Genomic DNA, 22,765 nt, shown 5'->3' with positions numbered 1-22,765 from the left:
AACTCTTCACATCAGGATCTACTTAGAGCAATTGCCATCTCTCGGGACCATCATTGGAAGAGAAAGTTATGAGCCCGTGGTTCTTTTTTTGTTGTTTTTTTTTTCAGTTGGAGTCTCACTCCATCACCCAGACTGGAATGCAGAGGCCACTTCCGGCCACCGCAGCCTGGACCAGCTGAGCTCCGGCGATTCTTCCGCCTCAGCCTTCCAAGTAGCTGAAACTACAGGCACGCGCTACCATGCCCGGCTAATTTTTGATTTATTGTAGAGATGAGGTCTCGTCAAGTTGCCTGGACGGGTCTTGAACTGCGGGCTCAGGCAATCCACTCACCTCAGCCTCCCAAAGCATTGTGATTACAGACTGAGCCACCGTGCCCGTCGTTCTTAATAGATGGCTTCCTCATAATGATGAGAGGTTTCAAACAACTGTGCTAACATGTCAAAAGGACAAATGGCCCTGAAAAAAAAATGTTCTATGGATTATGCTTTTCCATTAACCCGTGCATGCATTATAGAAGGGAATCTACAGAAAACAAAAACATTCCATTAGGAGAATTAATCCAACTAACTTGGCGTTGTGCTGCTAAAAATAGAGACTATTGACTGAATTGCTAGGGTTGGTGTCATGTAAACTTGGTTTCAAAACCCATATAACTCTCACTGTCATTTCTAGGCATATAACTTTTATTGAGCATCTTAGTCTATTTTATGTTGCTTATAACAGAATCCTAAAATGGGGTGATTTATTTTTTAAAGGAATTTATTTCTTACAGTTGCGGAGGCTGAAAAGCCCAAGGTCAAGGAACTGCCTCTGGTGAGAATCTTCTTGCTGGTGGGGACTCTGCAGAATCCCAAGGAAGTGCAAGTGCAAGGCATCATATGACTAGGGGGCTAAGCTATCTCAGGTCTCTTCCTTTTCTTATAAAGCCACCAGTCTCATTCTCATAATAGCCCATTACTCCAGTAGCTTATAAATGTATTGATTAATGAATGAATTGATTTATTCACGAGGGCAGAGCCCTCATTATTCAATCATCTTTAAAGGCCCCACATCTCAATACTAGACATTAAATTTTAACATAAGTTTTGGAAAAAACAAATATTCAAACAATAGCATTGAATTTCTTCTCCAGCCATAAAGGAACCCATGTAAATGGCACATCTTGATCATGTATAGTATCTGGTCTGACTAAAGTAATCGTGGTGCAGATCCTTTTACCTGGCACAATCAAATTCAGATTCAAAGTCATAGACGCATGTCAAACAGTTCCCTACAACCTATTTTTCTCTTCATTTATAATTACTTAAACTTGATTTTGTATTTTGATATTATCTTACTATTAATACTCTTAAGCAGCTTCAAATCCTTGTAAAGTTATTGATGAATAAATATATAGACAGCTATAGAGACAGAAGTCATAACTGGCTACAGAGGGCAACAAGAAAATTACTGTTTAATTCAAAATTGGTTTATTTTAAAGTACTGATCTAAGAAATCAAAAATTAGGTGATGAATATAATTTTGTTACTAACTTTGACAAACTCCCAAAGAATGTGATTATCTGAAGCAAGCACACTCCCACAGCTTGGAGCTTGCAAATAATTCATTTCTGGAGACAAAGGCGGATAGCCAACTATGTCTTCTCCACAAATTAGATAATTAAAATTTGCAAATTAATATTCTGTAAAAAATTGTTAACAATCTCCTATAAAATATTTTTAGAAGGTAAGTATACGCATTTTCTTGTTTTTGATGGTTGCAATACCCTTTTAGCTATTACAGGCATCAAAAACAAGAAAATGTCTACACATGTACACACAAACACATACACACACACTTAGGTCAACGCTACTACAGAACGTATGCATCAGTGACTAAAAAGTCAAAGAACACCTCTTTTTTACCTGCTTTGAAAATACATAACAAAACTTTGGTTTTGACTGAACCCTGGTTTCATGACTTATGATGTGCTATCTGAGTCTGTCCCAGAATCTTCTGTCTCAGGCTATCTTAGCCTATACAACACCTTTGACTGGAAAGGGCTGATCCTACCATTTCAAGTAATAAATATCATGTAAGTGATAAATATAATTCTGTGTGCACTGTTTGAAGTTTTGCTTTAGGAAGACAGCTCCTGTAGCTCTTCTTTCACCTTATTCATCCTGGGAGATTATTCCCCAGCAATTGCCTAGATAGTTCTATTGGATTATAGAATACTAAAACCTTAGGTTATTTTAATTGGGTATATCTTCAACAGTGCTGGTGGAAGTAAGCCTTACCTGACATTTTATATTAATCACAGACATTGAAGAAGCAGTTCAGGGAGCTGGAATTGTCATCTGTGACCAATCGAGTCCCACTGGCCACAACTGCTGCTCAGTAGAGCTTTAACTTGTTGTGCTGAGATGTCACGCCTGTCAGCAAGCTTGCACATCTTTCCAAGGACTTGCTAAGTTTTGTTTTCTCCTTGCCTATGAATGCAACATATATTCGCAGCATTCATTGACAGGTTTCAACTGTATTTCTTCCCCTAGTCGAGCTGTGCACTCAGTTGTCAAACACAGGAATTTCCCTTTAGTCTTCAAAAAATCCAGAACTGTAATCAGAACTAGGAAAAAAATAGCAAAGGAGATTGACAGCTCAGTCATCAAAATTGTCCAGTAGTTGCTTAGTTATTTGTGCACTGCCTGTTCTCCTCTTATCACTCCAGCAGATGGAATACTGAGGAAACAGACTTGGACTGTATAAATGTAGGCAACTGGAAAACATCAATAAAGAAGAAGTAGTAGATGAACAAAAGTTAATTTTAAATTGTCCAGTTACTTGAGGTTAGTAACTTTTTATGATTCATACATAGCCCCTTAGGTAACCTCTATGTTATATCTGAGTACTACCCAAGAGACTAGAAAGTTTAGATGGTGAGCATAGTCAGCATAAAGCAGGGTGACACTAAGGACTAGATAGAACTTGGAGGTGCTTTAAAAGATACCTTCTTCAAATTATTAAAGCCACGCAAAGCAAATGCAAGTAATAATGGATAAAACTATACTTTCATAGTAGATATAAAAGAGGTAGAAATAAAAGAGGTAGATATAAAAGAGGAATGGTTGAGAGGTAAGAGTGTAGGAAATTGTAAAAATGGAATGGAGAAAATTTGAGGTTGGGTAGAATTAAGTTGTCAAGTATTTAAAATAATAAATGTTGGACATGATGTTGAAGTGGTTTCTGAGACATCTCTTTGGAAGTTTTCTCAATCTACATATACATGGTGTTCAAAATAATCATAGTGTCGTTTAGGGAAAAGGAAAGAAAATGAATCATCCAGGGACTCCAACAGGAATATGCTCTAAGAAGGACAATTTTTATTTTACATAGATTATAAAGTCTTTGCTACAAATGGGACTTAATAGAACTAAAATGCTTCTGCACAGAAAAAAAACAATCAGCAGAGTAAATAGACAACTACAGAATGGGAAAAAAATATCTCCAAACCATGCATCAGACAAAGAGCTAATATCCAGAATCTACAAGGAACTCAAACAATTCAACAAGGAAAAAAATACCACCATTAAAAAGTATATGAGAACTGGAAATTGACCTTCCATATGACCCAGCAATCTCCCTATTGGGACTATACCCGGAGGAACTCAAATCATGCTGCAAAAAAGATACCTGCACACACCTGTTTATTGCAGGCACTATTCACAATAGCAAAAGCATGGAACCAACCATGCTGCCCACTGAAACTGGACTGGATAAAAAAAATGCAGCGCATATCCACAATGGAATATTATGCAGCCATAAAGAAGGACAAACATATGGACTTCACAGCAACTTGGATGGATTTTGAGTCTATCATACTCAGTGATCTATCACAGAAACAGGAAATTGAGTTCCACATGTTCTCACTCATAAGTGGACCTTGAACAATTATCATGATACTACAATTATCACTTGTAAATGAGAGCTAAACAATGGGTACACATAGACATATAGAGAGAAATAATGACCACTGGAAACTACAAAGGGGGGCATGTGAGGGGAATGAGGGTTGAAAAATAACCTATTGTATACAATGTTCACTATTCAGGTGACGGGTATACTAAAAGCCCAGAATTCACCACTACACAATACAGAGGATGCCAAAAAATGTATACACATTTGAAGAGAGAGAAAAACTTTATTAAAATTTTAATACTCAATTAGATGAATACAAATCATATTTGACTTCTGCAATTAAAGAGGTGCTCAAAGTTGTTACCATTAGTGTCCAGACACTTCTGATTATGGCAAACATCTCTTAACATCCCTTATAATATGTATACACTTTTTTTTTTTGGTAACCCCAGTATATGCATGTAAGAAACCTACAATTATACTCCCTAAACATAAAAAAACAAATAAATAAGATCTTTGCTAAGGAGGAAAATGAAACCATGTTCAGAGTCTGGTGAAGCCAGGGTCTGTAATGCATTCAGAACAGTGTAGAGACTGCAGTTGTGGCCATGACTAGTAACAAACAGGAAAGAGATTCAAAACCCTCAACCATCAAGAGTGTGCTTTGGACTTCACACTGTAGCTGTATTAATTTACACTTTTTGAAAAAAAAATTACCACTTTATCTTTACAGATCCGACCTACATTAAATAAAGAGCAGGAGAAAGATATAAAACTCTTCAATCCTTCTCAAGCAAGCCAGAAATGTACACTTTATGTGTAATATCACTTTGTGATCTGGGCTCATGTTGCATATTTATTCACAAAGTAAAAAATTAAGGTGAGTTTTTTTCCATTTTCGTAAAAATTTAAAGCCAAAAAGGTAAGTTTAATGAAAAGTAAGTATTTACATATATTCATATGTAATTTACTTCTTAGGTAAAACCAAAGAATAAAAAATCTGGATTCATCATAATTTTAAAAAAAACCGTCATTGATTCATACAGTTGTCCAGAAAGTTAGACAGGAATCATATTATACTGGGTCCTTTGGGAGTATAGTCATTTAATAAATCTTTGTTGGTGCACTTGCCTCATGTTCTTTGCAAAATATTTTGTGCTCTCAATATCTACCTGAAATAAAATGAGTAAAGTTGCTCTCTCAGTGAATGATTGCATTGACCCAAATTCCCTGGGATACTGTCTCTGGCCAGTCCTGAAGCCACATGCCTCAGCCTGGTCAAACCTGACAGGCTAACAGAGCATGTTTCTTTCACGCAGGGCATGCTCTACAGTGCTCTGAATGCACTCAAGGACAGTGTGGCACTCTCCAGTTTCACCTTTACACTTCAAATATATTCATCATTGGAGACTGATAGGCAGCATCACTAATGGTGATTGGGAAGCCACATAGTATGATGGACAAAGAACTGAATTTAAAATCTGAAGGTACTCATTCTTGCTTCAGTTCAAACACGTATTAGCTACATGACTGCAGGCAAGTCTCCTCAAATACTTGTCCTCAGTATCTCATTTTAGATGTGAGTAAATGACAAGGTACCCTGACAGGTTGTTTTTGGGGCTCAAATAAAATAATATGTAAAAGCACTTGTACAATAAAACAACATACACACATGAGAAATTACAAGTAATCAGTAATCAAAACTTAATATTTTCTCATCACAGGATGTCAACTAATTAGCTTACTTCCAAATTGTTACATTAACTAATTTTCCCAAAAAGGTTAATTAATCAAAGACCCTGTTCTCCTTGGTCAAAAGTGTTTAGCAGAATGTTTATTCTTTCAACATCATTGTAATTGTCTTGAGACTCCAGCACACACTTGAACCATGTAATACTGTCATGATTTTGAATCTGCATTGATTTATTCATATTCACATTTTTCTCATGACCAGGTGGGAAGAATGAGTAATGGCAAAAATAAATGCTGCTCCCTTGACAATTTCTGATTTCAGAGGCCTCTTTCAGCCACATTTAATTGAAGGCAATAAATCTCAGAACAATAAACTTTCACCTCAACTTCCTTTGAAAATAGGTGTGCAATTTTGATGGGTGAGGCTGAATTAAAACGTTGGCTGAAGTTAACATGGGAAGATTCCCAGTCTAGGAGACAGAAAACCAGCTATCTCAATTCATCTGCGCTAAAAGCACATAGTATGTTGACATGACCCTTAACCTCTATGGAATCTGTTTTTCCATCTATTAAATGAAGGAAAGAGAGGAATTGGAGTTCAATTGTTCTTAACATTTTTGTGTGTCATGGACCTCTTTAAATGTTAGAATTCTCAATCACCTTTATCTCCATCTTGTCTTTAGGTCACTGAAGCTCAAACTTCTTAGTTAACATAAAATGTGTTTCCTAAATTCAAGGAATTTAAGAACCCACATAAACCAACTACATAAAACTTTACATTAAAAATCTTTAAATTAGAGTTTATAATCTTTCTACTTGTGCATTTCTTTCCTAAAATTAAGGGTACGTTTTCTCATTTAGGCCATACACAAAACCAACACATGATGTGGCCCATTTTCTTCCAATAATAAAGATTATCTACTCTGATTATACAGAGAAAAAGCAGACTCAGTTTCTGCCTACTATATTCTTGCAACACAGATCACTTCTGACACCAGATGTGGGGGAGAGATTTCCCCACACACCAAGCAAGCAATCAGTTCTGCAGGGGACACCAGATGAGCATCTTCTAATTCAACTCAATTCTCATACTATCTACCTGGAGATAGCCTCAGTCCCCCTCAGAACTGCCCCCCACTTCCCATACCAATCAAAAGCCCCAGCTTTTTTTACCTGTGCTTCTGACCAACCTGTTGTAAAATGGGGTTCCCACGACCCCTACCTTGGGTACGAGTAATTTTCTAGAGCAGCTCACAGAACTCTGGAAAATACTTTAACTTTACTGGTGTATTATAAGGGATATTACAAAGGATCAGATAAAGAGTTGTATAAGATGAGGTATGGGAAGGGATGCAGAGCTTCCATGTCCTTCCTAGGTACACCACCCTCCAGGAACCTCCATGTGTTCAGCTATCCAGAAGCTCTTCAGACCCTATCTTTTTGGGTTTTTATCAAAGTGTCATTACATAGGCATGATGGATTAAGTCATTGGCTATTGGTGATCAGCTTCACCATCAGGCCCTCTCCACTCCCTGGAAGCTGGTAGAGGCTGACTGAAAGTCCCAACCCTCTATTCCTGCCTTGCCCTTTCCTGTGACCAGCCCTCATCCCGATGCTACCTAGGGAGTGCCAGTCATCAGTTCACTCATCAACAAATTAAGGACACATTACTTCAGAGATTCCAAGGTTTATAGGAGTTGTATATCAGGAAACTTTGGACAAAGACAAAATTTATATTTCATAATGCAGATTCAAAGACCATCCTGGCCTTTGAGCTCATCTCTTATATCAAAAGGATATACAACTTTAAAGATGCTGCCACACTACTAGAATCCCATTCAGTCATTGACAATTAGTCCAGCCTATCATTGTAATGTATGAATATGTCTCCCAGGGTTAGGCCACTCAGGCTTCCATTCAATCTTGTCAGGTTCCAAAATAAGTCATCCTGGCAAACAAGTAGCTTCATCTTCTCAAGCATCTGGCATAATTGAACTGGAAGACAATGTCATCACCTAGTCTGACCTCCTTTGAGATGTTAATGTAATATTGGATTCCCTCACTACATAACCCACTTATTCATTCCTTACTCTTAGCTATTATTCTTTCTTCTATTCATTTATACCCAAACTTTTCCACCTTAGAAAGGGATATCAGGTTTGACCACTGTGGGATGCGGAGCTTCCATGCCCTTCCCAGGGGCATCACCCTCCAGGAACCTCCATGTGTTCAGCTATCCAGAAACTCTTCAGACCCCATCTTTTTAAAAATGAAAAGACTGCAGATTTTTTTTTTTTTGACTCCTGCATCTAGACTTCAGGAGACTGCAGGCAGCAATGTTAGTCTAACAAGTATCTCCTCTTTAGTCCACTCCTACTCAGAGAGGGTAAGGTTGCACAGGTGCAGAACTAGTAAGTCATCTTTACCACCAAGCAACGTAGCTGCATTCACTATTAACCCAAATTTTGTCACATGGGATGAAGCACAACTCACTCTCCTCAGGTCCCTAAGAATTCTGATATAAGGTTTAAGAACATAGTTACAGTTTCTTGCTTAAGAATCATCCCTACTTATAGACCTTGTAGTTGCAGCCCTAACCCTGTGATAACTGCAACAGAGAAAAAAATTGAGATGATGTGGAGAAGAAAGAAAAAATTGTAATCGTTATGCTAGTATATTTCTCCCCTGAAATGAATTTTATAGTCATTCAAGCTCCCTTCCCCACCTTTTCTTCCCCAGATCCACAGGAAAATAGAGGAATATCTAGCGGGGACACCCACACTTGGGAAGGTGTGCAAGCCAATCCTTCATACCTTTATATCCTCCCATTTTAAACGACCAATCTTTCAAGCATTGCTTTCTAGAGCAGCTAGAAAGAATTCTGGGAAATACTTCAGCAACAAACTATTACTCTGAGGAGGTTAGCTCTCTGCCCATCGTTGAACATGTTGGGCCATACAGTGTCTTTCTTGGTTTGAAGAAATGACATACGGCCATTCAAACCCATGCAATAGCTTCTGTTCTGGTTGTTTAATAGCACTCTGAGCATTTCTATCTCCCATGGGTAAGCAAAGCCCAGTTCAGAGACAGGATTCGTTCCTGTCAAGATCCACCAATATCCACCCCAAAGGTCATCAGGATCAGTCTGATTTGCCACCTGTGCTCAGGGTCTTTCCACCAGGGAACCTGCTCCCTAGCCATCTGCCATCACTATCTCTTGTGCTGGCAGATAGAAAGTTCTTACTGGTATTATGTGCCTGAGAAGTACAAAGGAACATGTCTAGATTCAATCCATATTTGCATTGCTACAGTATCCCCATATGCACCCATTTCATGAACCCTGATGACCACCTTAAGTGAGCACACAGAGATATCTGATAGTCAGTTCCAGTCACCTTCGGAGCTTAGAAGGGGGCTATTCTAGGGGGAGCAACATGTCCTGCTTTAATGTGAGAGCTAAACTCTGACCTTTTTTCTCCCTCTCCTTCCAAATTCCTGCCACCAATGAGGCTTCATCTACATAGAAACTTGACTCCCTCATTGTTCCTCAAACCATCCCCTTATCTCCACAGTGGTATTTCCTTTACTGATTTTAAAATCCCTTAGAGAGAGCAAATCCTTGAATGCACCTATGACCTGCAAGTCCCCACTCAAAGATGTCAACTTTGACCTTCCCAGACCAAATTAATGTAAACTTCACATGTACTGATTTATGTTTTTTGTTTTTTGGGTTTTTTGTTTTTTGTAACTTCTGTCTTTCTAAGATGTGTATAATGAAGTTACAATTCAACTACCTAGGGCATACATTCTCGGGACCTCATGGGACAGTGTCATGGGCCTAAGGTCACTCACATTTGGCTCAGAATAAATCTTAAATATCTTACAGAGTCTGGTATATTTTGTCAACAAATGCACCCCTCAGATTTGTATTGGTCCATGCCACATATGAACATCCTTTAACAGGCCAGGTTTCCATTGCCCTCCTGCCTGACTATATGGCCAGGCTATTGATCACTGCTCATGAGTCAGTAAAAACCCAGCACAGGAGTTTATTATTCAATTCTTCCATCACTGTTAGAAAAACAGTACGCAATCCAGCCCACCAAGCTGATTTGTTTTTACTATCTTCAGAATAGCAGCCTTCCAATTAGAATATTGTTTGTTGTCCTTGGAGCTGCCATCCACAAAACCAGCAGCTGTTGGTCAGTCGGTTGAGAATTATTATAGGGCACTATAAAATTCAGGAGCTCCTCACAGAGTTCCAGAGTTAGTCTTAGGGGAAAAGAGGCTTCCTTCTTATATTTTCTCCTTGCATTCCCTAGGTAGCATGATCCTGTATAAACTATTTAAATTCCCTAAAGTTCTAACAGTGGTCACTGGGAAGTACTCACAACTTTTGCCATAAACCCCCATCTAGGATCCCCAAAGAGCTATCCAACAGACAAATTATCCTTATCAGCACTCTAGCTGTTCTATACCACGTGGGCTCAACAATCTTTCTTTAACAGTGATTGAAAGGAGCATTTACATGCCTGCTGTTTTAAAATACTAGGTATAGAAAACACTTCCAAGTCAGATACAATGCCCATTCCCAGGTAAAAGAGATGCAACAACTTCACATGAAGCATGTTCAAAGATACCAATCTTTTTCCAATTTAATTCCATCAAACCTTACTTTCCTGACTCTAGCCTCCTTTGGGACTTAATCAACAGGTTTTGGTTTTACAATATTAGGTAAGGAATGCATTTCCCGGCCAGATTTAACATCTATTTCTATAAAGCATTCTGATAAAGGAGACACAACTTCTTTACATAAAACCTGTTTAAATACTTCAACCTTTATAATCCTATCAACTCTTATGGTTTTTATGTTTTAATTCCAGGAACTTCTATTCTCCACCCCTAGACCATTTTATCCTCTCTTGTAAGAAAGGCTTTGGGTCAGGGTTAGTGGAAAGGGGGGTGGTGAGCCAATGAACCTGACCCTTTTGTCAATCTTTATCTTCCCCCAGACAATTTTGGATACAATTTATTGTAACCTTTGCCTTATGATTTTTCAAATTTTCCAAACTAAGGTAAATGCAGAAAATATATTTGGAGCCCTTTAATGCTGGGGCATCATCAGGGTCTCCCTTTGATCCACCAAACCTTAAATAGCATTAATTCATTTGTTTTAATACCATCAGTTTTTATTTTACTCATCTTCTTTCCTGTGAGAAGTAAAAATAAAATTTTAAGCCCCCAGCTGACTGGGGTTTTTCTTAGCCAAAAAACCCCAAAGCAACCTTGAAAACAGTTCTAATTATACTTCTTCCCTCACTAACTACCATTAGGCTTTTCTGCCTAAGGACTAAACAAACCAATTCTACCCTGATTTCAGTCACCTGCCTGATAATATCCTTTTCTTTTGCAATTTTGACACAGCAATCGACTAGCATTTCTTCCCAATGACCAGCATCTCATCACCAACCAGTCTACAGAGGATATATAAAATGAGGGTTTTCACATCCTCTACTTCACCTTTTGATGTCACAGAATTAAAAACTTCACCCCCCGATCACGATAACAACACCGTTTTTAAACATAGGACCTGTAGAGAGGAATTAAGTTCAATCGCACATGTTTCTCTTTTCATAAATACTCATGACTCCTCCTATAGCTTATTGAATATGTATATTTGGCCACCTTGTTCAGCATAAATTCCTGTCTTAATCTTCCCACTTTCACTGTGCTTGTTTCTGGCTTAACCTGCCAGAATGGTCTCCCTTGCAGGCTACAACACTTTATGAGAAATAAGGTCTCTTTTCCAAATTTATGAACCTCATCTTTCTTCAATTGATACCTAAGAACCATCTAAAGATTTCCATCCTGGAATTAGAGTTTATAATACTGAGTGATCTCTCACAGAAACAAAGATCTGAGTATCACATGTTCTCACTCATAAGTGGACCTTGAACAACTATCCTAATACTATAAGAAAAGGATTGACAGTGGCAGGACACTATGGGAGGGGCAGGGAGGGGAAGAGAGATGGGATTAACAGTAGTCAATATCTGTCTGGGGACAGGGGGCGGGGCACACCTCATCAACAAGGGTACCTGCACAATGCATATTTGTATACCTAACCCTTAACTCTACCCCCACAATTTTAAAATAAAAAATATGTTAAAAAATAAAATAAATAAAGATTCCCATCCTGCTGGGTCAAATCCCCTGCCTCTCTCCTTTCTTTTTCCTCTCAGTTTCAACTTTATCAATAGTTTTGTTTTTTTTTTTACCTATTTCTTAATAAGAGCCTGAAAATGTTCATCTTCCTGGGATGAGTCCTTTCACTCTCCTCTTTGCCCTTTCTTCATTTTCTTATTAATTCATCTACTGTTTTTATTAGCATCTATAAGATCCATGCGGGGAAACTGAGACAGCAAATTTGATAAGGCTTCCTGAACTGTCTTTTGATTTTGCAGCAGTAAGTTTATATGGTGGGGGAGGCATGTTCAAGGGGCGCCCTTTACCACAGCATTTACCCAGCATGACGTGGGTAACAGGCATATTCAGCAGGTAAATATCCCAGTTATCATAAAACCAGTCCCACATGGCTTGCATATCAACTGCTTCATTTGGCATTTATGGAGTCCTTCCATGGGAGGAATAAGTGAAGTCAGGCAGTCGCCTTCCGAGTACAAACAGACTACAGTGACTTTTATCCAGGACATTGGTGTGACTGTTTCCTCAGAAATAACCTCCTGTGTGTAAGATCAGGTATAATCATCTATGATTGATTCATAATGAGCTATGTGTTCACGTCATCCCAAATATGCTCTTTCATTCTGCAGCATTTAAAACGAAAGACACTCCTAAATTAGTTGTTCTCACAATCCATTGTAGTAAAGACTCTTCAGGAAGATGCTGATACCAACCTAAAAAATGAAATAAGTTCTTCACGTTATATCCTCTGGTTTCAATTGTTTCTTGTTTTGTTCTTCCCCTATATTAACTGCCTTCTGAATAACCACAAGACTTAATATACTTTCTGTTGTTCCTGCAAAATTTTTTCCTTTGGGAGGTGACTTTGAGGCTGGTGGCCAAAACTCCAACTAAATCTGAACGTGGTCAAGTTTTGAGAACTGATCTAGCACTCTCTTTTACATTCATTATAGCTACTAAAGATAAAAATAGCCTCTTTCTTATTAGCTTGCATGTCCTTGTGCATTCAGTGAACCAACTCTGGATGGTTAGATCCATCTCTAGACTCCATTGATAACTTTTACCCTTAGTAACTGATTGCAGCCCAGCTGCTGCTTTGTACCATGGCTGACTACATGACCACCCAGGGATCAAAAGTTCCTCATTCCTTGACCTTTTATTCCTTCTCCTCCCAAACCATGTGTTTCCATGAGCCAGGGGCATTCTAGCAAATCCCACTCCCTGATACCAACACTGACAATATAGAGGAATAAACAAAGTCAATTTTTCCTACATCCTGTCAGATCTATAAAGGAATATATGGCACTACTGCCCCATAAGATAACAGCACTGCAGTATCTTTGCAGATAATGCCAATATTTCTAAGTCCTAAAAATGAGTCCCATTTTGTCCCAGAGGCACTCAGAGAAGCGGGTACTTGTAGGCCTTGAATTTTCCCTCAGGCCACTCTCTTTCTAACTACAAACTTCACCCAACAGTTTTTTCAGAAACTAGACTCTCACTATTTGCATCCTCCTCCAAAGACAGCACAACTTTTTCAAATCCAAATCAATATAAATCAAATTTTTCAATGGAATAAACACATTTTCAGACATTAAAGTTCTCCAAAGAGCTTGTTTTAAGGACCCTTTTTGAGGAGACTGCTGGAGATTATGCTCATCAAAACAAATAATTAAACCAAAAAGATCAAGATATGAAATCCAGCTGTAACAGATAAGGAGGTCTCTTAGACTGACAGCAAAGATAAGTCCTGAGACAGTAACTAAGCAGAAAGGAGAGTGTGGAATATAGAATTAAAAGCTATTTTACGGAGCCATTAGAAGATGTAGGAAATCAACCAGAAAGTAAAAGAAAAAAGAATTACTAGAGGGGTAGGGGGGTGGGAGGTGGCTAGCCAAATGTTGGTTAAAGGAATATAAAACCACAGCTAATTGTGAAGAATAAGTTCTAGTGTTCTACAGCACTATGGCATGAATATAATTAACAACAATTTATCGTTTTTTTTCAAATAGCTAGTAAGAGAGGGGTTTGAGTGTTCTCAGCACAAAGAAATAAAGAAATAATAAATGAGCTGAAGAATAAGCTAATCACCCTGATTTGATCACTGCACATTGTATACAGGTATCAAAATATCACACGTGGCCAGTTAATACACCTGTAATACCAGCACGTCGGGAGGCCAAAGCAGAAGGATCACTTAAGCTCAGGAGTTCAACACCAGGCTGGACAACATAGCAAAAAATAAAAAAATCACATTGTGCCCCATAATTATGTACAATGATTATGTGTCAACTAAAAATAATAATAAAAGCAAAATAATTATTTTGAAAAAAAGGGTAGTGAATTCATGGCAATAATAAAAGTTTGCACAAGAAATTCACTTAGCAGATCAAAATAAAAACTCTAAATATGGAATTAAACATAAAGCTATTGTGCAAGTTTCCAGAAAAGCAAATATTTTTGTAAGTTAAGAAGGGTATAAGAGAGCAAAATTCTCATTTTCTACTATCAATAGTAATACCTAAGACATAAAATTTAATGATACAGTAGTATGACCATGCCATTACAAGTATGCAAGTAATTACCAGAAGCAACAGCTAAGTGCTGAAAATGTTTGTACGTGGAGAGTCGAAAATAGAATACTGAAAAAGTGGGGCAGACTTTGTAATATACTTGACTTCTAAAATTGTGTGTCGTAAATGCCCTGATGTAAATAAAAATTAAACATTAACAAGATAATTTAAAAGAATATAAAATAGAAAGCAGTCATATCTGACTCACTCTGAGGAAGAGGCTGGGTTACCATTGTTTTTTTCTTCAGATTCTGAGGAGGCTACTTCTTCCTTGCCTCCACAGTGGGTTTCAGACAGTTTAGGAACTGAAGCTGCTTCCTGGTCCTTCATGATTTGTCTTTAGTTGTGATTAAGAAGAAACATGAGACTGTCTAAGGAAAATGCATTATCATTGTGTTTGTTTGTTTGTTTGTTTTTGAGTTGGAGTCCCACTCCATCACCAGGCTGGAGTGCAGTGGCACACTCAAGGCCTTCCCAGCGTTGACCTGCTGGGATCAGCCAATCCTTCAACCTTAGCCTTCCAGATAGCCGGAACTACAGGCGTGTGCTAATGCATCTGGCTAATTTTTTTTATTGTAGAGAAGAGGTCTCACCAAGTTGCCCAGGTTGGTCTCAAACCCACAGGCTCAGGCAATCCACTCACCTCGGCTTCCCAAAGTATGGGAATTACAGCACTGTTTTTTAAGAAATTATTTTGACCAAGTGACTCAGTATCATGCACTATTGTTGGGTCGAGATCAGCTGTGGGAAGCGCTACTTTTGTCATGTAGTCAGTGCTTTCTTTGGAAGTCATCACTCATTGCGCCGCTATGTTGTCATAGGAATTCACGTAACTTCAACTTTATACATGCTACACTAAAAACATAATGTCATAACAATCAGGAAATCCTGACTAGAGATATATTGAAAATGTGGGGTATCCCCAATGCGTTCAGTTGCTGAAATGTCCTAGGTCACTACTGCCTGTTCAATGTTTGAATGCACTGCAAATGTGCTGACCCTTTTTCCTTTCACTTTTGTCATTGTGACTAATTGTTTCAGAAAAGATTATGAAGAGCAGTTAGGCTGGGTCTGTTAGTATGAACAGACAGTTTTTGTTCACTCTGTCTGCCCAACAGATAAAATAGATATTGGACTTGGGCGTGTAACTAAAAAACCAGAGCAACAAATTTTATTTCAGGAGAAATCATTTAGATTTCTCCAATGACAAACCCCAGCAAACATCTCCTAAGTTCACACCTTTGAATACTCAGTAAACTGAGGAAAAATTTGCAGGTGGTTTATTCTCATTGTTACTAGGAAAACACCACTGATTACAAATCCTATTAAAGTGCATGAATCTCCAGATCAATATTCTCTAGCCTGCAAAATGTGTATTTACACACAACTCAAAGTTGAAAGGGTTTTTAAAAGACAACCCACCACCATCTAATGCATATTTCTCACTCTGCTTTTGCTAATTATTCAATACTTTAGAGAGAGGGATGTTACCTCTTCCAAAAGCAGCCCAATCCTGTACACCACAGAGAGAAAGATCTTTCTTTCATCTACAACTTGGTGATTTCCACCTAATAATCCTTTATTTCCTTTGAAGACATAAAAACAACAACAAATCTAAACTCATTTCCACATTGTAGCCCTTAAAATAGTTGATGATAACTTGCATTCTTCCCACCACAAGTCTTCTTTCTCCACCACACCCAGTTTCCTCAGCTTTCTCATATGTGATGGCCCTACTTCCATTCCCTGAAAGAGCAGTGTTTGATTGGACTTTGAGTAGAAGCTGTGAGTCAGAAAAGCCTAGGTTCTAGTTCTATATCTACCCTAAATATATATGACTCTAAATAAAGTCTCTAAATTTCAGTTTTCCAATCAAAAAAAATGGCAATAACATTTGTCTCTTAATGACTGATTGAGGTGCTTGAAAGGAAATTGATATCAAGAAAATGCTGCATCGCTGCTGTGATAGTTGCGTATGAGTTGCCGTTTGTCTATTCTCTGAAAAGGGATACATCCAAGTTTTAATCTACTATTCCAAGCATGATCTGAGCAGCACTGAGCAATGTCATGATCTTGGGCCACTGGACAGACCTTCATGATTGGCAGGTCTCTGTCACTTCTCTACTCACCTCTCAATCATGAAGAAGGTATCAATTTCTGCTAAAACCACAGAGCCACATCATTCTCAGCAACTATCCAGGGCTAGGCCTAAACAAGAATACAGATAAAGAAAACACTAGACTGTGCTTTTAATTCCAACAGCTCTCCTTATGGCTCCAACTGGAAAATGGTGTCATGCTTTCTCTATCATAAAGTTGGAAGAAAAAAAAGGAATAACAAAATCTGTCACTCTCCTTGCTGGTTCATTTCTAGCAATTTAGGATGTGATCAGATGCCAAAAAAATAAGACTGGCTATCTGAGATGGAACAGTTATAGATTAGACAGCAATGACAATGACAACTGGACTCCACATTTATTTTAATGTCAATATTTGAACGTCAGAGAAAATAAGTTTGAAAAAAAACTCCTGGCTATCTTTAGATAAATAATCAGTCTGAATTGAATTTAGTTCATTTAAAAAAAAATACATATCAATAACAAGAGGTGACCAAACAACCAAATTAGTGAATGTGTCCATAGGTTATTTTCACATTCTCTGCATTAGACTTTACACGGAAGAGAAATGCATGAGGTATCTGAGCTTTTGGGAACAAGAAATCACAGCAAAGATGAAAAAGTTGAAAGCATGCCTGCTTGATTAGAATAAACATCAGTGACATATAAATCATGTGAATTGAGTGCATTTTTTAATACAATCGTTTGTTTTGTTGCAGGAAAATTAGAAAACATGGAGAGTTAGAAAGAACATGAAAAAATTCTGGTAGTCCTACAACCAGAGATAACTGCTATTTTAAAACTCTGTGTAAAAGAAGAAAACCCACATGTCCTCACTTACATGTGGAACCTAAAGCAATTGAAGTCCTAGGAGTAGAATGGTGGTTACCATCAGTTGTGAAATGGAGGAAATGATGAGATGTTGGTCAAAAGGTACAAAGTTGCGGGTAGACGAGAGGAATGAATGCTATGTATTTAAGGTGATGAATAAGTTAATTACTTGATTTGGTCATTCCATACTGTATACATACCTCAAATAGTACTGTGTACCCCATTTTAAATTTTTAAGTAAGAATCTAGCAGAAGTAAATAAGATAAAAAGCCTGTATTTAACGCATTTATTTCACACCATTTCAAAAGGGGTATTTTGAAAAATTAAATTTTATAAGGCTAGTCTCTTTTTGGCCATTACTAACAAAAATGACAAATATCTATTTCTGCTACTTTCAGAAATAACAGAAAAATTGTCTCTGAAATCTAGTAGCCAGAGCACTAAACTTGAACTTCTATATTTTTCGGCTTAATTTCTCTTCATAATTACATTATGCCAATGATTCAGAAAAAGAGAGAGAAGACAATCTTCTTTTAGGCACAAAAAGTATTAATTTGTAGAAATCAGGCAAACCATTTTAGCCTGCCATTTGTGTTTAAACAGAAGAGTCATAATGTCAACCTGAAGGTAAAATTCTAATTGTCAAATAATGGATGGGTTCTAGAGAAGAAAGAAATGATGTGTCCAACAAAAGCCAGCTTGCTGCAAACAAAAACAAAACAAAAAAATACCTTTCTGGCTTTCTGATAAAATCAGATTTTTATGGTATGTAAAAATGATGAAAATGATATATAGTATCATCAGTCAAAATCACAATTAAAAAATAATGGAACTAAAATAATATCAGAAAAGCTAACTTCTAAAATCAATACATTTAAAGCAGGTAGAATTATGAAGGTAAAATATTCCTGACTGTGAAAGATGGTGTTATGTTAACAGATGCTTGAATTAAGATAGAATGAAGTTTTTCCTTCACACTTATCTTCCCCAAGGAGAAGAATGGTCTTTACATTAAAAAACATAGATGATCACTCAAGTCTCTTCCAATTTGAACAGAAGGGATTCTAGGGATGTTTCACTTTTGAGCAGATTGCTTGAGTTTTGGATAAATACCACCAGACATATGATTTCAAATTCAAAAAACTTCTTAGAAGCTTAATAACTAAGAGGCAACTTTTCATGGAACAGAGTACCTGATATCAAAAGACTAAAAACATTGTAATAGGAATATGAATATACGAACCCATAATACAGCATATATATGCAAGTAATTACATTGTTTCCTTCAAATGAAAATAAAAACCTCAGCATTTTGAGAGGCAGAGGGAAGAGGATTGCTTGAGCCCAGGAATTTAAGGCCAGCCTGGGCAACTTGGTTAGACCTCTTCTCTACAAAAAATGAAAAAAAAAATTAGCTGGACCTGGTGGCACACACCTGCAGTTCCAGCTACTTGGAAGACTGAGGCGGAAGGATTGCTTGAGCTCAGCAGGTGGAAGCTGCAGTGGCCATGAGCATGCCACTGTTCTCCAGCCTGGGCGATAGAGTAAGACTCTAACAAAAAATAATAATAATAAATTAAAACGCTTAAATTCAGGAGGCCAATGTTAAAGAGAATAACTTTGAGCATTTCAACAGCAGCATTTTTGTTTCTCCAGTATCTGAAATCACAGATTGCTTTAAAACATGTCATTTATTTCATTTTCTGAATACTTGCCTAAGAGTAAAGACTTTTCCTATCATGTTCTTAATTGCATTCAGAAGGAAAGGCAAACTACTTTTTCACTGAAAAAATTCAATTGTTTTCCATATTAGTCAATGTCTTGTGATCATCCCCTACTGTTTCTGTAAAGCTAAATGACAAGAAAGTACTACCTTAGTGAAAGATACCAGGAGAAGCAGAAAGATTAACAAATGTCATAATTTTTAAAATTACAATGTTTAAACAATATAAGTTATGTTAAAAACGTATGGCATCATGAAATTCCTTTAAAGTGATTATTTCTTACACAATTCTCAGGACTATAAATGTAATACAGTATCCACATTCTTTTTTCATCAATCAAGTAAAAAAATTTAAATTATTAAATATATTAAAAAACTAAATACATAGGTATATGTATTTACACACATGAGCACACAACACAGTTTTTTGTTTTGTCTGTTTTGTTTTGTTAGTTTGTTTGTTTGTTCTGTTTTTTCTTTGGTTAAAAAAAAAAAGAATTTAATCCTTAGTGTTTTTCTCAATACCTGAGCTATTAACTGGAAATGCATATCTATCTCTAGGAACTATCCAGTCAGTCTTGTTAGCACCTCAGTGCTACTGCTACAATGTGGGGTACATTTAAATGGAAACAAATTTTGAAATAATCTTATATGGGACTTTGTAAGATAATTGCAATGTGTAATAAAAGTAATATTTTAAAAATTCATGCTCTTCTTACTTTATCTTTCTAAGTGCATAGCCTAAAGCATTCTATTGTGGTTGGGTGGAGAAAAGGTGCATCTAGCAATTAGAATTGTAAAGGAAAAGAGCAGGTTCTGATGTTCAGACTAGGATTAGGCAGCAAGATCCATGTTACTGTCTTGAGAGACAGTTTTCTAAATAACTTAATTACAATCTCCTTTGACAAATCAGCTACAAAGCCAAGAGGAGTCAGTTTCTACAGTCTTTTTGGAATGTATAAAAGCAAACTTTGTCCTACATTAAGCCTTGGCTAGAACCAAAAACCAAAAATAAGATGCAAGGGAAGTAGAGGGGTTTCAAGATAACTGACTAGCAGCATCTAATACTCACTGTCTCTACAAAGAAGAAATAAAATAGAATAAATCACACTTCAAATCGATTGTGCAAGAGACAACAATGGAATTCAACAAAGCAACAGAAAACCCCTAAAACAAGGAAGGAGAGGGCCAGGATCAGTGGCACACCTGAAGAGGTTCCCCAATGTAGGAAAGGAGTAAGTGTAAGATCCCCAGCAGTCCACATTCCTGCTGGCTTCTGCAATCCTAGCCATGGGAGAGTTTTTTGACCCTTGTGACCGTGAAACTAACATAGGGAGTTGCCTGAAGATCACATGACAACATTGCTCCAGAAAGGGAACTAATGCTGAGTCCCACACACTCCCTGAGTCCTCAGTAGCGGTCGCATGGTCATGATTGGAGAACCCAGCTTCCATCAGACTGCATCTTACTGTGAGGCCCAGGAGCCCTTGCATTCCCCACAACCTTGGAGCTTCATTGACATTCCCTACCCACAGTCATTGCTGTTGCTGGTTGCTGTCCCCAAGGCCAAGCATGAAAGTCCAACAACTCCCAATAGTGATGCATCAGTGCATTTTCATACATACTAAAAAGAGACTTCCCTGCCAGTAACTATTGCCTCTTCTGACTGAAACCTCTGAAGCCAAAGCACAAGTCACTGGCTATAATCAAGTTACCCCCAGCAGTGAGGCTATTATGCATTTACAAGCACCCCAAGGACAGGATACCCTGCTGTAACCACCTCTTATAACCATAGTATGGCCACCTGCCTAAGACTGCTGCCACTGAAGGGAAATCCACTCTCTTCAGCAGCAGGATTCAGCACAGCTACTGCCATCACTACCTGAATATTCTACTGGGAGACTGGGGATCACTCCAACCTTACCTACCAAAGCCAATGCCTATATGCATCACAAGGAACCCTGAGGATTAGTCTGCCCAGCCCAGCTCCCACCCCTTACAGTGCTCAAGCAGACCATTCTTGGGCTTAATTTGTCCCATCACCCAGTCCCATCTACCACCATTAGCACCTGAGCACTCCACTCAGAAGTCTGAGGTCAGGCTTATCTACTCAGTTACTACCACTACATTGGCACCTACCCACACTCACCTCCTACAAGCCTATGTACTGGCCCATCCAGCCCATTGTAGCCACCACCAACACTGGCACAGACCACTTGAGAGCCAGAAGTTTGTCCCACCATTGCTACTGCCATCATCCACACTATTTCTGCTTCCCAGAGGCCGGAGGACATGCCCACCCATCCAGCTCACTGCTGCCAATGAGTGCACCCAATCAAGTCAGGTGAGCCCAAAGAATCAGCTCACCTGAACCCACTGACACCAGTGTCAGTGTATGCCACTCTGAGGTCAAAGGACAAGCAGACTTGGCTCACTACTGCTATCAGTGGCTCTAGAGAACTGGCCCATCTGGTGTTCCCACTACCAGCAAAGCTTAGCTACAGCCTTCACTAACAACCATAGTCTATGCCACTAAGGAAATAATGCACAACATTGGTGCTATTTTAAAACCAAAGAAATTACATGGAGACTACGCTACTGTATGCATTCAGCATCAAAGCCAAAGTACCCTACTTAACCAAGACCATAGTTACATCTTGAGGAAAAAGTCCTCCCCCGTGAAAGTAAATCCAAAATATTGAAATAAAAGACTGTTACACCAGAGTCACAGATATCAATGTAAAGACAAAAAAAAAACATGAAAAAGCAAGGACATATGATACATCCATTAGAACACAATAATTCTCCAATAACAGGTTACAATGAAAACAAATTTATGAACTCTCAGAACAAGAAATCAAAATAATGAAATGAAAGAAGCTTAGTGAGATACAAAACAGCATAAATAATCAGTACAAAAAAAATCAGAAAAACAATTAATGATACAAATGAGAAATTTGCCAAAGAGATAATTATCAGTCAAAAAAAGAGCCAAACAGAAGTCCTGAAACTGAAAAATGTATTAAATGAAAGAAAAGAAGCAGGGCTCAATGGCTCAGCCTGTAATCCCGTGCTTTGGGAGGCTGAGGTGTGTGGATTGCCTGAGCCCGCATGTTCGAGACCCGCCTGGGCAACTTGGCGAGACCTCATCTCTAAAGCAAAAAATTAGCCAGGCGTGGTAGCGTGTACCTGTAGTTCCAGCTACTTGGAAGGCTGAGGTGGAAGGATCACCAGAGCCCAGAGGTCGAGGCTGTGGTGGCTGAGAGCGGCCACTGCACTCCAGTCTGGGCGACAGAGTGAGACTCCAACTCAAAAAAAAGAGAGAAGAAAAAAATCAAAACTTCAACAACAAATTAGTGCAGAAGAAAAAAATTCAGATTTTGAAGACAGTTGTTTTGAAGTAAGCCAGTTAGACAGAAATGAATAGAAAAGAATGAAAGAGAATAAATTCCTACGTGACATATGGAACACTAGAAAGTGATCAAAATATTAAATTTTCAGTGTACCAGAGGTAAAGAGAAAACCAAAGGGACAGGAAACCTATCTGATAAAACAGCAGGTGAAAAGTTCCCAGGTTTAGCAAAAGATTTAGATATTCAGATAAAAGAAGTTTAGAGGGGGGAACAAGATGGCAACAGCATAGGTGAACTTGTGAGATTCTCCAAACGAACCAAGACTACATACTGCTGAATGGACAGATTGTAAGGCAGAGGGAAATAGGTTCCAG

The sequence above is a fragment of the Carlito syrichta genome, unplaced genomic scaffold, assembly GCF_000164805.1.
Source record: "Carlito syrichta isolate Samal-C Ts95f unplaced genomic scaffold, Tarsius_syrichta-2.0.1 Scaffold307308, whole genome shotgun sequence".
Classification (NCBI taxonomy): Eukaryota; Metazoa; Chordata; class Mammalia; order Primates; family Tarsiidae; genus Carlito; species Carlito syrichta.
This window is presented reverse-complemented; position numbering follows the sequence as displayed.